Source organism: Sturnus vulgaris, unplaced genomic scaffold (genome assembly GCF_052056855.1).
Source record: "Sturnus vulgaris isolate bStuVul1 unplaced genomic scaffold, bStuVul1.hap1 Scaffold_151, whole genome shotgun sequence".
NCBI lineage: Eukaryota > Metazoa > Chordata > Aves > Passeriformes > Sturnidae > Sturnus > Sturnus vulgaris.
Genome location: NW_028276070.1, coordinates 666,547 through 680,285, shown reverse-complemented (window position 1 = coordinate 680,285; position 13,739 = coordinate 666,547).

Here is a 13,739-nt window from a genome sequence, read left to right as displayed (position 1 = left end):
CAACAATAATATTGCCCTTCCTCAAAAGCGGGGATCAAAGAGCAGTCACCTAAAAAGGACAGCGCATGTTGAAGGCAGACTCCAAAGAACCATAGAAGGACTTGTGAGAAGGGGTGCAATTATGGCAAATAAATTCCAGGTGGGGTTAACTAATGAATACATCATCAGTGTGAGTGATAAAAGCTCCGATTGCCTGGTGGCCAGTGCACTCGAGTAGATGAAGGATTGCCCAAGTGGCCACCATGGTGTAATAAAGAATACCTGCTCTCAGATCCTCAAAACTGTGTTCAAAAGTTGCTATCCAGCAGATTTCAGTATCAGTGGTGTCCCTGACTCCATTATGCCCCTTGCACACTTTCACGAGGGCCCCTTGGTTCCACGAGGCCCTGCTGGATAACAGTGGACCCTTGGTTCCATTTGGGTCTGTACTGTCAAAATGGCCTCCTTGGTTCTGCACTGCCACAATGCTCTCCTTGGTGCCACGAGGCCTTGGTGTGTCACAACAGCCTCTCGGTTCCATGAACTGCCATAGTGTCAGCACGGTCTCTTGCATCTGCAGTATCACGATGGACAGTTGGTTACAAGCAGCCCCGCCGTGTCACAACGACTATTTGCTTCAGGAGGCCCCCACAGTGTCACCATGGCCCCTTGGTTCCACGAGGCCTCGCTGCAGAACAATGGCCTCTCAGTTCCAGGAGGTTTTGTACTGTCAACAGTGCTCTCCTTGGTTCTACAGTGGCTGCTTGCTTCCATAAGGTTCCTCGGTGTCACAGTGGTCTCCTTGGCTCCATGAGGCTCTGCAATGTCCCAATAGCCCATCGTTTCCATGAGCTTCTGTCCCATCAACCATGTCCTTTGCTCCAGTGAGGCCCCGCAATGGCACACTGGACCCCTGGCTCCATGAGGTTCCATAGTGTGACATGGTTGCCTTGATTCCAAGAGGTTCTGCCGGGTCACACTGGACCCTTGGCTCCGTGAGGTTCCGTGGTATCGCCATGGTTTCCCTGGATCCGCAGTAGCACTATGGACCATAGGTTTCATGCAGCTTTGCTGTGCTACAGTGGCTCCTTGGTTCCATCAAGTGCCACTGTGTAACAAGGGAATCTTGGTCCCATGAGGTTCTGGACTGTCACAATGCTGTCCTTGGTTCTGGACTCTAACAACGGACCCTTGGTTCCACGAGGTTCCATTACGTCACAATGCTCTCCTTGGTTCCACAAGGCCTTGCTTTGTCACAATGGACCCTTGGTTCCATGAGCTTCCGTAGTGTAACCATGGTCTCCTGGGATCTGCATTGTCACAATGGACAATTGGTTGCATGGGAGCCTGCTGTGTCACAAGAGAGCCTTAGTTCCATGACGTTCTGGACTGTCACAGTGGTCTCCCTGCTTCAACGAGGCCCTGGAGTGTCACAAGGGCTGCTTGGTTCTGTGAGCTTCCACAACGTCCCAATGGTCTCCTTGTTTCTGCAGTGTCATAGTGGACTCTTGGTTCCATGAGGTTCCTAAATGTCACAGGTCTCCTTGGTTCCATGTGGCCCTGCTGTGTCACCACAGCCCCTTGGTTCCAGGAGTTTCTGGGCTGTCAGCAGTGGTTCCTTTTCTTCCAATCAGGCACCGCTGTGTCACACTGCACCCTGGCTTCCATGAAGTTCTTCAGTGTCACAGTGGCCCCTTGGATCCATGCGGTCCCATAGTGTCACCATGGTCTCCTTGGACCTGCATTGTCATCAGGGACCATTGGTTCCACGTGGCCCGGCTGTGTCACAGTGATGTGGATTCCGTAATTGCCTTCAGCGTCACAATGGAGCCTTGTTTCTGTGAGGCTCTCAACTGTCACAATTGTCTCCTTGGTTCCATCAGCCCCCGCTGTGTCACAAGGGTCCCCTTGGTTCCATGAGCACACCAAAGCTTTGCATAAACATTGAGCAGCACCTGCTTAACACACCTGGGAACATCTGTCTGCATTCAAAAGACAGGTCACAGCTGAGAAAGGCACCAGCAGCTTCCATCTGCAACAGAGATGCAGGGAAAGGACAAGGACAGAGAATTCAGCTGCAAGACTCCGAGAATTCTGCATCCAGACATCATTTCTGGTCCCACTGTCCCTAGTAGAAAGGTGTCATCATTCCAGGCAGCCTGTACTCAGCATGTGCTTCTACAGTGGGGATTTGTCGTTTAGGAGACCTGCTCAGGCTTTTCCCTTCTTTCCTCACAAACAGGAATACTTGTCCCGGGCCTGGATGCAGGCAGAGCCCTGAGGAGAGCACGTGCGACATGGTGCAGTGGGCAGGGACAGCCAGCTGCAGAGTTCAGGGGGGAAGGGCTTCCGGTGCAGGGCCAGGGATGTCAGTCCCAGCTGGGCCATGTCAGACACGCTGAGGCTGGGCTTGGGGAGCAGCTTGTCCAAACAGGGTCAGCCTGCAAGGGGCTCATTCTTCTGTGGGCCCACGCCTCCTAAGGAGACGTTCAGCATCAAGATCACCTGGGGAATGCCTAAGTTGCTTCTTCTTGGAACTGAAAAAGAAAAATTACTCCCTTTTATAACACTGAAAATCGTGAGCTGTACCTTGAAATCTTCCTCCTTAAGAGAACTCCAAAGTGACTCCAAGCAGCTGCACAAGGCCTGGAGACTGGAAGACATTGGAAAGAAGACAAAGAGCTCCTGAGGGTTTTCTGTATTTTAATGATCCCCAACGGTGGATTTGGGGCTGAGTCCAGGAGCCCCAGGCACTGAGAGAAGGTTGAAGAAGCTGCTCAAGGAGTCAGAAGCAAAACTCCAAGTCCCTTGGAGCATCAGTGGCCCCACTGAGGGCAGGGACTGCCAAAGGCTCCCCAGGGAGTGGTGAGAGCAGATCCTTGAGGCCAGGATTGCAGGAGCCCGAGGCTGTGAGCAGGGAACTGCAATGCTGAGCAAGGCCTGGGCTGGTTGGAGGAAGCAGAAAGGCCAAGGCCTGAGCCCAGGCCTGGGCCAGCAGGGCCTGTCCCTCACAGGTGGCTCGGGGCTGTTCCTGGAGCACTGGGATGGGAGAGGCAGCAAGGACAAATGTCATCAGGCTGTGTGACACTCCAGATGCTCATGGAACCAAGGGCCAGTGTGACACAGCAGGGCCTGATGGAAACAAGAGGCCGTGCTGAGCCTGCGCGCCTGTAACACCGCAGAACACTGAAATGCTGAGGGTGAGCAAAGGTTCCTTTCCTCGAGTTTGGTGCAGAGTAGAAACCCCAGCCAGATATTCTCAAGAGGTCAAAACGACACAAAAGTGTACTGGAAAAATACAGAAAACCGAGCTCCTTTGGCAAATGATTTCATACAACATCCAATTCAACGTGCAACACTTAGCGTAGCAGGAACATCATTAACTCAGCCCATTTAAGATGGAAACCTTTAGGCATAAAAATGTTAAACTACCCAAAAACATTCCAGTAAAAGAGGATAAGAAGGTTAAAAGAGAAAAAAGAGACAGAAAGACAGAAGATCTCCAGATAGATATGCAGAGAGCTACCAGCTGCTAGGCTTCCAGTGTGGCTGAGACACAGACCCAGGAGATTTCAGGATTCAGACCAGGGCTTGACGTCATGCCCGATTTTTTCAATTCCCTAGCGTTTTGTAAGCTCTCCTCTTTTCGGGGACATCTGCTTTCTTCCCACTCACTGCTGTGTTTCATTGCCTTTGTGTGGGATTGATTGACAGCTCGGCCAATCAGAGCTGGGTGGGCGCTGCCCCTGCTGTGTGATTGATTGACGGCTCAGCCAATCAGAGCTGGGTGGGCGCTGCCCCTGCTGTGTGATTGATTGACAGCTCAACCAATCAGAGCAGGCTGGGCGCTGCTCCTGCTGTGTGACTGATTAACGGCTCAACCAATCAGAGCTGGGTGGGCGCTGCTCCTGCTGTGTGGGATTGATTGACGGCTCAGCCAATCAGAGCTGGGTGGGCGCTACCCCTGCTGTGTGATTGGCAGATCTGCCAGGCCATGGCTGGGGGCGGGGCTCTGTCCCACCTCATTCCAAGGTCTGTCCCAGCCCCGGCCCCACTCGGCCATTCCGAGCATCCCGACGGGTCTGGGGACATTGATGTCATCCAGCCTCTGACAGCGACCATGGGGACACTGCGGAACCTCATGGAACCAAAGAGACCATTTTGACACTCTGGTGCCTCATGCAATCAGGGCCACCTTTGTGAGACTCGGGACCCCAATGGAACCAAGGGTCAGTGATGAAGCTGTGCGGCCCAGAGAACCAAGGAGCCTTTGTTACACAGCAGGGCCACATGGAGCCCAGGGGCCTTGGTGACTCTGCAGGACCTTAGGGAAGCAAGGGGCCATTGTTATCACTACTGAAGCAGGGAGAATATTGTGACAAGGAGAATATCGGGACACTACAGGGACTCCCGGAATCAAGGAGTACATTGTGACACTGTGAGGCCCCATGGAACCAAGGCAACATGGAACAGGTCTGGCTGGCTGGGCCTCCCGGGGGCCACCTGGCAAGACTGGCTGATCCTGGAATGTTGAGGACTGCCTCTCATCAGCTCCTGGAGCACTGAGGCTCTGTGCTTTCCTTCCTATGGAAAAGTACCATCCGCTTTTGCAGGTTCCCACGGCTGAAACTGATATTCCCCCTGAAAAAGCACTACATACAAGGCTTGCTCCCAGCCAAAATCTGCTAGGAGTAACAGCTCTGGGTGGCCACCGTTTCCTGAGGGCTGCCTCTCATCTACCACTCTAAGGGTCGGTGTGAAGTTTCCCTCATTTTTGCCTCATGACCCTCTCAAGAAGACCTCAAGGACCCCCGCCCAGGTTGACTCTGGACAATGATTTTCTGGCCTGCTTGAGGTGGGTGCTTGCCAAGGGACTCTTTGCAGGTGTGTTGTGCTCACTGGACTCTGCTGTCATGGTACCAGCTGAAGCCTGCATGTACTGCACGACCGCACCTGTCTCTTGGAGCACCACACAATGCTCCATAAATCTCCCCACCTCTTGGCCACAAGCCACTCGCTTTGAAAAAGGACTATAAAAGAGCGATCCTCTGGAGGAGACCCTGAGTACTCCCCACGGATGACCACCCTTCCATTGGCTGGCGCACCATGACGTTGGTCTCGTCTGTTGGTAGCTATTTCCCCCTTCCCCTCTTTTTCTCTCTCTAGACTCCATTTCCTATATCTCTCCCCTCTATCGCAACTGAATTGTTTGGCATTCAATAAAAATGCATTGCTGTTGTTGAATAAACTGATTTGTCCCCCGCTATTTGCCTGCTATTACCTCTGAGATCAAACAATCCCCGGCCTGTCTTGGTAGATGGTGACACTCCCCCCACCCTCCCCCCACCCCCCGCAAATCCCCCATTCCCCTGCTTCTCCCAGTTGATTGCTGATCGTGCTGTGACATGGAATGGAACATCCCTTGGGCCAGTCCAGCCCAGCTGTCCCATCCCTGTTCCCTCAGGAGCACTTGCCCACCCCAAGTCCATGGGTTGGAGGGGCTTGCAGACATGCCTCGTGGGGGGAGCATTGTGACAAGGACAGGAGAACAGAACAACATTTACACTTATCAAGGGCAGAGAACAGAAGAGCACAGCCTTGGAGAAACGCACAAAGGATGTAGCTGAGGCAAACAGAGCGTGCACAAAATGCAAGGAGAATGTCAGCTCAGCTCTGCAAGGCTGACAAAAGCAGAAGTTATACACAACAATAATATTGCCCTTCCTCAAAAGCGGGGATCAAAGAGCAGTCACCTAAAAAGGACAGCGCATGTTGAAGGCAGACTCCAAAGAACCATAGAAGGACTTGTGAGAAGGGGTGCAATTATGGCAAATAAATTCCAGGTGGGGTTAACTAATGAATACATCATCAGTGTGAGTGATAAAAGCTCCGATTGCCTGGTGGCCAGTGCACTCGAGTAGATGAAGGATTGCCCAAGTGGCCACCATGGTGTAATAAAGAATACCTGCTCTCAGATCCTCAAAACTGTGTTCAAAAGTTGCTATCCAGCAGATTTCAGTATCAGTGGTGTCCCTGACTCCATTATGCCCCTTGCACACTTTCACGAGGGCCCCTTGGTTCCACGAGGCCCTGCTGGATAACAGTGGACCCTTGGTTCCATTTGGGTCTGTACTGTCAAAATGGCCTCCTTGGTTCTGCACTGCCACAATGCTCTCCTTGGTGCCACGAGGCCTTGGTGTGTCACAACAGCCTCTCGGTTCCATGAACTGCCATAGTGTCAGCACGGTCTCTTGCATCTGCAGTATCACGATGGACAGTTGGTTACAAGCAGCCCCGCCGTGTCACAACGACTATTTGCTTCAGGAGGCCCCCACAGTGTCACCATGGCCCCTTGGTTCCACGAGGCCTCGCTGCAGAACAATGGCCTCTCAGTTCCAGGAGGTTTTGTACTGTCAACAGTGCTCTCCTTGGTTCTACAGTGGCTGCTTGCTTCCATAAGGTTCCTCGGTGTCACAGTGGTCTCCTTGGCTCCATGAGGCTCTGCAATGTCCCAATAGCCCATCGTTTCCATGAGCTTCTGTCCCATCAACCATGTCCTTTGCTCCAGTGAGGCCCCGCAATGGCACACTGGACCCCTGGCTCCATGAGGTTCCATAGTGTGACATGGTTGCCTTGATTCCAAGAGGTTCTGCCGGGTCACACTGGACCCTTGGCTCCGTGAGGTTCCGTGGTATCGCCATGGTTTCCCTGGATCCGCAGTAGCACTATGGACCATAGGTTTCATGCAGCTTTGCTGTGCTACAGTGGCTCCTTGGTTCCATCAAGTGCCACTGTGTAACAAGGGAATCTTGGTCCCATGAGGTTCTGGACTGTCACAATGCTGTCCTTGGTTCTGGACTCTAACAACGGACCCTTGGTTCCACGAGGTTCCATTACGTCACAATGCTCTCCTTGGTTCCACAAGGCCTTGCTTTGTCACAATGGACCCTTGGTTCCATGAGCTTCCGTAGTGTAACCATGGTCTCCTGGGATCTGCATTGTCACAATGGACAATTGGTTGCATGGGAGCCTGCTGTGTCACAAGAGAGCCTTAGTTCCATGACGTTCTGGACTGTCACAGTGGTCTCCCTGCTTCAACGAGGCCCTGGAGTGTCACAAGGGCTGCTTGGTTCTGTGAGCTTCCACAACGTCCCAATGGTCTCCTTGTTTCTGCAGTGTCATAGTGGACTCTTGGTTCCATGAGGTTCCTAAATGTCACAGGTCTCCTTGGTTCCATGTGGCCCTGCTGTGTCACCACAGCCCCTTGGTTCCAGGAGTTTCTGGGCTGTCAGCAGTGGTTCCTTTTCTTCCAATCAGGCACCGCTGTGTCACACTGCACCCTGGCTTCCATGAAGTTCTTCAGTGTCACAGTGGCCCCTTGGATCCATGCGGTCCCATAGTGTCACCATGGTCTCCTTGGACCTGCATTGTCATCAGGGACCATTGGTTCCACGTGGCCCGGCTGTGTCACAGTGATGTGGATTCCGTAATTGCCTTCAGCGTCACAATGGAGCCTTGTTTCTGTGAGGCTCTCAACTGTCACAATTGTCTCCTTGGTTCCATCAGCCCCCGCTGTGTCACAAGGGTCCCCTTGGTTCCATGAGCACACCAAAGCTTTGCATAAACATTGAGCAGCACCTGCTTAACACACCTGGGAACATCTGTCTGCATTCAAAAGACAGGTCACAGCTGAGAAAGGCACCAGCAGCTTCCATCTGCAACAGAGATGCAGGGAAAGGACAAGGACAGAGAATTCAGCTGCAAGACTCCGAGAATTCTGCATCCAGACATCATTTCTGGTCCCACTGTCCCTAGTAGAAAGGTGTCATCATTCCAGGCAGCCTGTACTCAGCATGTGCTTCTACAGTGGGGATTTGTCGTTTAGGAGACCTGCTCAGGCTTTTCCCTTCTTTCCTCACAAACAGGAATACTTGTCCCGGGCCTGGATGCAGGCAGAGCCCTGAGGAGAGCACGTGCGACATGGTGCAGTGGGCAGGGACAGCCAGCTGCAGAGTTCAGGGGGGAAGGGCTTCCGGTGCAGGGCCAGGGATGTCAGTCCCAGCTGGGCCATGTCAGACACGCTGAGGCTGGGCTTGGGGAGCAGCTTGTCCAAACAGGGTCAGCCTGCAAGGGGCTCATTCTTCTGTGGGCCCACGCCTCCTAAGGAGACGTTCAGCATCAAGATCACCTGGGGAATGCCTAAGTTGCTTCTTCTTGGAACTGAAAAAGAAAAATTACTCCCTTTTATAACACTGAAAATCGTGAGCTGTACCTTGAAATCTTCCTCCTTAAGAGAACTCCAAAGTGACTCCAAGCAGCTGCACAAGGCCTGGAGACTGGAAGACATTGGAAAGAAGACAAAGAGCTCCTGAGGGTTTTCTGTATTTTAATGATCCCCAACGGTGGATTTGGGGCTGAGTCCAGGAGCCCCAGGCACTGAGAGAAGGTTGAAGAAGCTGCTCAAGGAGTCAGAAGCAAAACTCCAAGTCCCTTGGAGCATCAGTGGCCCCACTGAGGGCAGGGACTGCCAAAGGCTCCCCAGGGAGTGGTGAGAGCAGATCCTTGAGGCCAGGATTGCAGGAGCCCGAGGCTGTGAGCAGGGAACTGCAATGCTGAGCAAGGCCTGGGCTGGTTGGAGGAAGCAGAAAGGCCAAGGCCTGAGCCCAGGCCTGGGCCAGCAGGGCCTGTCCCTCACAGGTGGCTCGGGGCTGTTCCTGGAGCACTGGGATGGGAGAGGCAGCAAGGACAAATGTCATCAGGCTGTGTGACACTCCAGATGCTCATGGAACCAAGGGCCAGTGTGACACAGCAGGGCCTGATGGAAACAAGAGGCCGTGCTGAGCCTGCGCGCCTGTAACACCGCAGAACACTGAAATGCTGAGGGTGAGCAAAGGTTCCTTTCCTCGAGTTTGGTGCAGAGTAGAAACCCCAGCCAGATATTCTCAAGAGGTCAAAACGACACAAAAGTGTACTGGAAAAATACAGAAAACCGAGCTCCTTTGGCAAATGATTTCATACAACATCCAATTCAACGTGCAACACTTAGCGTAGCAGGAACATCATTAACTCAGCCCATGTAAGATGGAAACCTTTAGGCATAAAAATGTTAAACTACCCAAAAACATTCCAGTAAAAGAGGATAAGAAGGTTAAAAGAGAAAAAAGAGACAGAAAGACAGAAGATCTCCAGATAGATATGCAGAGAGCTACCAGCTGCTAGGCTTCCAGTGTGGCTGAGACACAGACCCAGGAGATTTCAGGATTCAGACCAGGGCTTGACGTCATGCCCGATTTTTTCAATTCCCTAGCGTTTTGTAAGCTCTCCTCTTTTCGGGGACATCTGCTTTCTTCCCACTCACTGCTGTGTTTCATTGCCTTTGTGTGGGATTGATTGACAGCTCGGCCAATCAGAGCTGGGTGGGCGCTGCCCCTGCTGTGTGATTGATTGACGGCTCAGCCAATCAGAGCTGGGTGGGCGCTGCCCCTGCTGTGTGATTGATTGACAGCTCAACCAATCAGAGCAGGCTGGGCGCTGCTCCTGCTGTGTGACTGATTAACGGCTCAACCAATCAGAGCTGGGTGGGCGCTGCTCCTGCTGTGTGGGATTGATTGACGGCTCAGCCAATCAGAGCTGGGTGGGCGCTACCCCTGCTGTGTGATTGGCAGATCTGCCAGGCCATGGCTGGGGGCGGGGCTCTGTCCCACCTCATTCCAAGGTCTGTCCCAGCCCCGGCCCCACTCGGCCATTCCGAGCATCCCGACGGGTCTGGGGACATTGATGTCATCCAGCCTCTGACAGCGACCATGGGGACACTGCGGAACCTCATGGAACCAAAGAGACCATTTTGACACTCTGGTGCCTCATGCAATCAGGGCCACCTTTGTGAGACTCGGGACCCCAATGGAACCAAGGGTCAGTGATGAAGCTGTGCGGCCCAGAGAACCAAGGAGCCTTTGTTACACAGCAGGGCCACATGGAGCCCAGGGGCCTTGGTGACTCTGCAGGACCTTAGGGAAGCAAGGGGCCATTGTTATCACTACTGAAGCAGGGAGAATATTGTGACAAGGAGAATATCGGGACACTACAGGGACTCCCGGAATCAAGGAGTACATTGTGACACTGTGAGGCCCCATGGAACCAAGGCAACATGGAACAGGTCTGGCTGGCTGGGCCTCCCGGGGGCCACCTGGCAAGACTGGCTGATCCTGGAATGTTGAGGACTGCCTCTCATCAGCTCCTGGAGCACTGAGGCTCTGTGCTTTCCTTCCTATGGAAAAGTACCATCCGCTTTTGCAGGTTCCCACGGCTGAAACTGATATTCCCCCTGAAAAAGCACTACATACAAGGCTTGCTCCCAGCCAAAATCTGCTAGGAGTAACAGCTCTGGGTGGCCACCGTTTCCTGAGGGCTGCCTCTCATCTACCACTCTAAGGGTCGGTGTGAAGTTTCCCTCATTTTTGCCTCATGACCCTCTCAAGAAGACCTCAAGGACCCCCGCCCAGGTTGACTCTGGACAATGATTTTCTGGCCTGCTTGAGGTGGGTGCTTGCCAAGGGACTCTTTGCAGGTGTGTTGTGCTCACTGGACTCTGCTGTCATGGTACCAGCTGAAGCCTGCATGTACTGCACGACCGCACCTGTCTCTTGGAGCCCCACACAATGCTCCATAAATCTCCCCACCTCTTGGCCACAAGCCACTCGCTTTGAAAAAGGACTATAAAAGAGCGATCCTCTGGAGGAGACCCTGAGTACTCCCCACGGATGACCACCCTTCCATTGGCTGGCGCACCATGACGTTGGTCTCATCTGTTGGTAGCTATTTCCCCCTTCCCCTCTTTTTCTCTCTCTAGACTCCATTTCCTATATCTCTCCCCTCTATCGCAACTGAATTGTTTGGCATTCAATAAAAATGCATTGCTGTTGTTGAATAAACTGATTTGTTCCCCGCTATTTGCCTGCTATTACCTCTGAGATCAAACAATCCCCGGCCTGTCTTGGTAGATGTTGACACCCCCCCCCCCCGCAAATCCCCCATCCCCCTGCTTCTCCCAGTTGATTGCTGATCGTGCTGTGACATGGAATGGAACATCCCTTGGGCCAGTCCAGCCCAGCTGTCCCATCCCTGTTCCCTCAGGAGCACTTGCCCACCCCAAGTCCATGGGTTGGAGGGGCTTGCAGACACGCCTCGTGGGGGGAGCATTGTGACAAGGACAGGAGAACAGAAGAACATTTACACTTATCGCGGGCAGAGAACAGAAGAGCACAGCCTTGGAGAAACGCACAAAGGATGTAGCTGAGGCAAACAGAGCGTGCACAAAATGCAAGGAGAATGTCAGCTCAGCTCTGCAAGGCTGACAAAAGCAGAAGTTATACACAACAATAATATTGCCCTTCCTCAAAAGCGGGGATCAAAGAGCAGTCACCTAAAAAGGACAGTGCATGTTGAAGGCAGACTCCAAAGAACCATAGAAGGACTTGTGAGAAGGGGTGCAATTATGGCAAATAAATTCCAGGTGGGGTTAACTAATGAATACATCATCAGTGTGAGTGATAAAAGCTCCGATTGCCTGGTGGCCAGTGCACTCGAGTAGATGAAGGATTGCCCAAGTGGCCACCATGGTGTAATAAAGAATACCTGCTCTCAGATCCTCAAAACTGTGTTCAAAAGTTGCTATCCAGCAGATTTCAGTATCAGTGGTGTCCCTGACTCCATTATGCCCCTTGCACACTTTCACGAGGGCCCCTTGGTTCCACGAGGCCCTGCTGGATAACAGTGGACCCTTGGTTCCATTTGGGTCTGTACTGTCAAAATGGCCTCCTTAGTTCTGCACTGCCACAATGCTCTCTCCTTGGTGCCACGAGGCCTTGGTGTGTCACAACAGCCTCTCGGTTCCATGAACTGCCATAGTGTCAGCACGGTCTCTTGGATCTGCAGTATCACGATGGACAGTTGGTTACAAGCAGCCCCGCCGTGTCACAACGACTATTTGCTCCAGTGAGGCTCCGCAATGGCACACTGGACCCTTGGCTCCATGAGGTTCCATAGTGTGACATGGTTGCCTTGATTCCAAGAGGTTCTGCCGGGTCACACTGGACCCTTGGCTCCGTGAGGTTCCGTGGTATCGCCATGGTTTCCCTGGATCCGCAGTAGCACTATGGACCATAGGTTTCATGCAGCTTTGCTGTGCTACAGTGGCTCCTTGGTTCCATCAAGTGCCACTGTGTAACAAGGGAATCTTGGTCCCATGAGGTTCTGGACTGTCACAATGCTGTCCTTGGTTCTGGACTCTAACAACGGACCCTTGGTTCCACGAGGTTCCATTACGTCACAATGCTCTCCTTGGTTCCACAAGGCCTTGCTTTGTCACAATGGACCCTTGGTTCCATGAGCTTCCGTAGTGTAACCATGGTCTCCTGGGATCTGCATTGTCACAATGGACAATTGGTTGCATGGGAGCCTGCTGTGTCACAAGAGAGCCTTAGTTCCATGACGTTCTGGACTGTCACAGTGGTCTCCCTGCTTCAACGAGGCCCTGGAGTGTCACAAGGGCTGCTTGGTTCTGTGAGCTTCCACAACGTCCCAATGGTCTCCTTGTTTCTGCAGTGTCATAGTGGACTCTTGGTTCCATGAGGTTCCTAAATGTCACAGGTCTCCTTGGTTCCATGTGGCCCTGCTGTGTCACCACAGCCCCTTGGTTCCAGGAGTTTCTGGGCTGTCAGCAGTGGTTCCTTTTCTTCCAATCAGGCACCGCTGTGTCACACTGCACCCTGGCTTCCATGAAGTTCTTCAGTGTCACAGTGGCCCCTTGGATCCATGCGGTCCCATAGTGTCACCATGGTCTCCTTGGATCTGCATTGTCATAAGGGACCATTGGTTCCACGTGGCCCAGCTGTGTCACAGTGATGTGGATTCCGTAATTGCCTTCAGCGTCACAATGGAGCCTTGTTTCTGTGAGGCTCTCAACTGTCACAATTGTCTCCTTGGTTCCATCAGCCCCCGCTGTGTCACAAGGGTCCCCTTGGTTCCATGAGCACACCAAAGCTTTGCATAAACATTGAGCAGCACCTGCTTAACACACCTGGGAACATCTGTCTGCATTCAAAAGACAGGTCACAGCTGAGAAAGGCACCAGCAGCTTCCATCTGCAACAGAGATGCAGGGAAAGGACAAGGACAGAGAATTCAGCTGCAAGACTCCGAGAATTCTGCATCCAGACATCATTTCTGGTCCCACTGTCCCTAGTAGAAAGGTGTCATCATTCCAGGCAGCCTGTACTCAGCATGTGCTTCTACAGTGGGGATTTGTCGTTTAGGAGACCTGCTCAGGCTTTTCCCTTCTTTCCTCACAAACAGGAATACTTGTCCCGGGCCTGGATGCAGGCAGAGCCCTGAGGAGAGCACGTGCGACATGGTGCAGTGGGCAGGGACAGCCAGCTGCAGAGTTCAGGGGGGAAGGGCTTCCGGTGCAGGGCCAGGGATGTCAGTCCCAGCTGGGCCATGTCAGACACGCTGAGGCTGGGCTTGGGGAGCAGCTTGTCCAAACAGGGTCAGCCTGCAAGGGGCTCATTCTTCTGTGGGCCCACGCCTCCTAAGGAGACGTTCAGCATCAAGATCACCTGGGGAATGCCCAAGTTGCTTCTTCTTGGAACTGAAAAAGAAAAATTACTCCCTTTTATAACACTGAAAATCGTGAGCCGTACCTTGAAATCTTCCTCCTTAAGAGAACTCCAAAGTGACTCCAAGCAGCTGCACAAGGCCTGG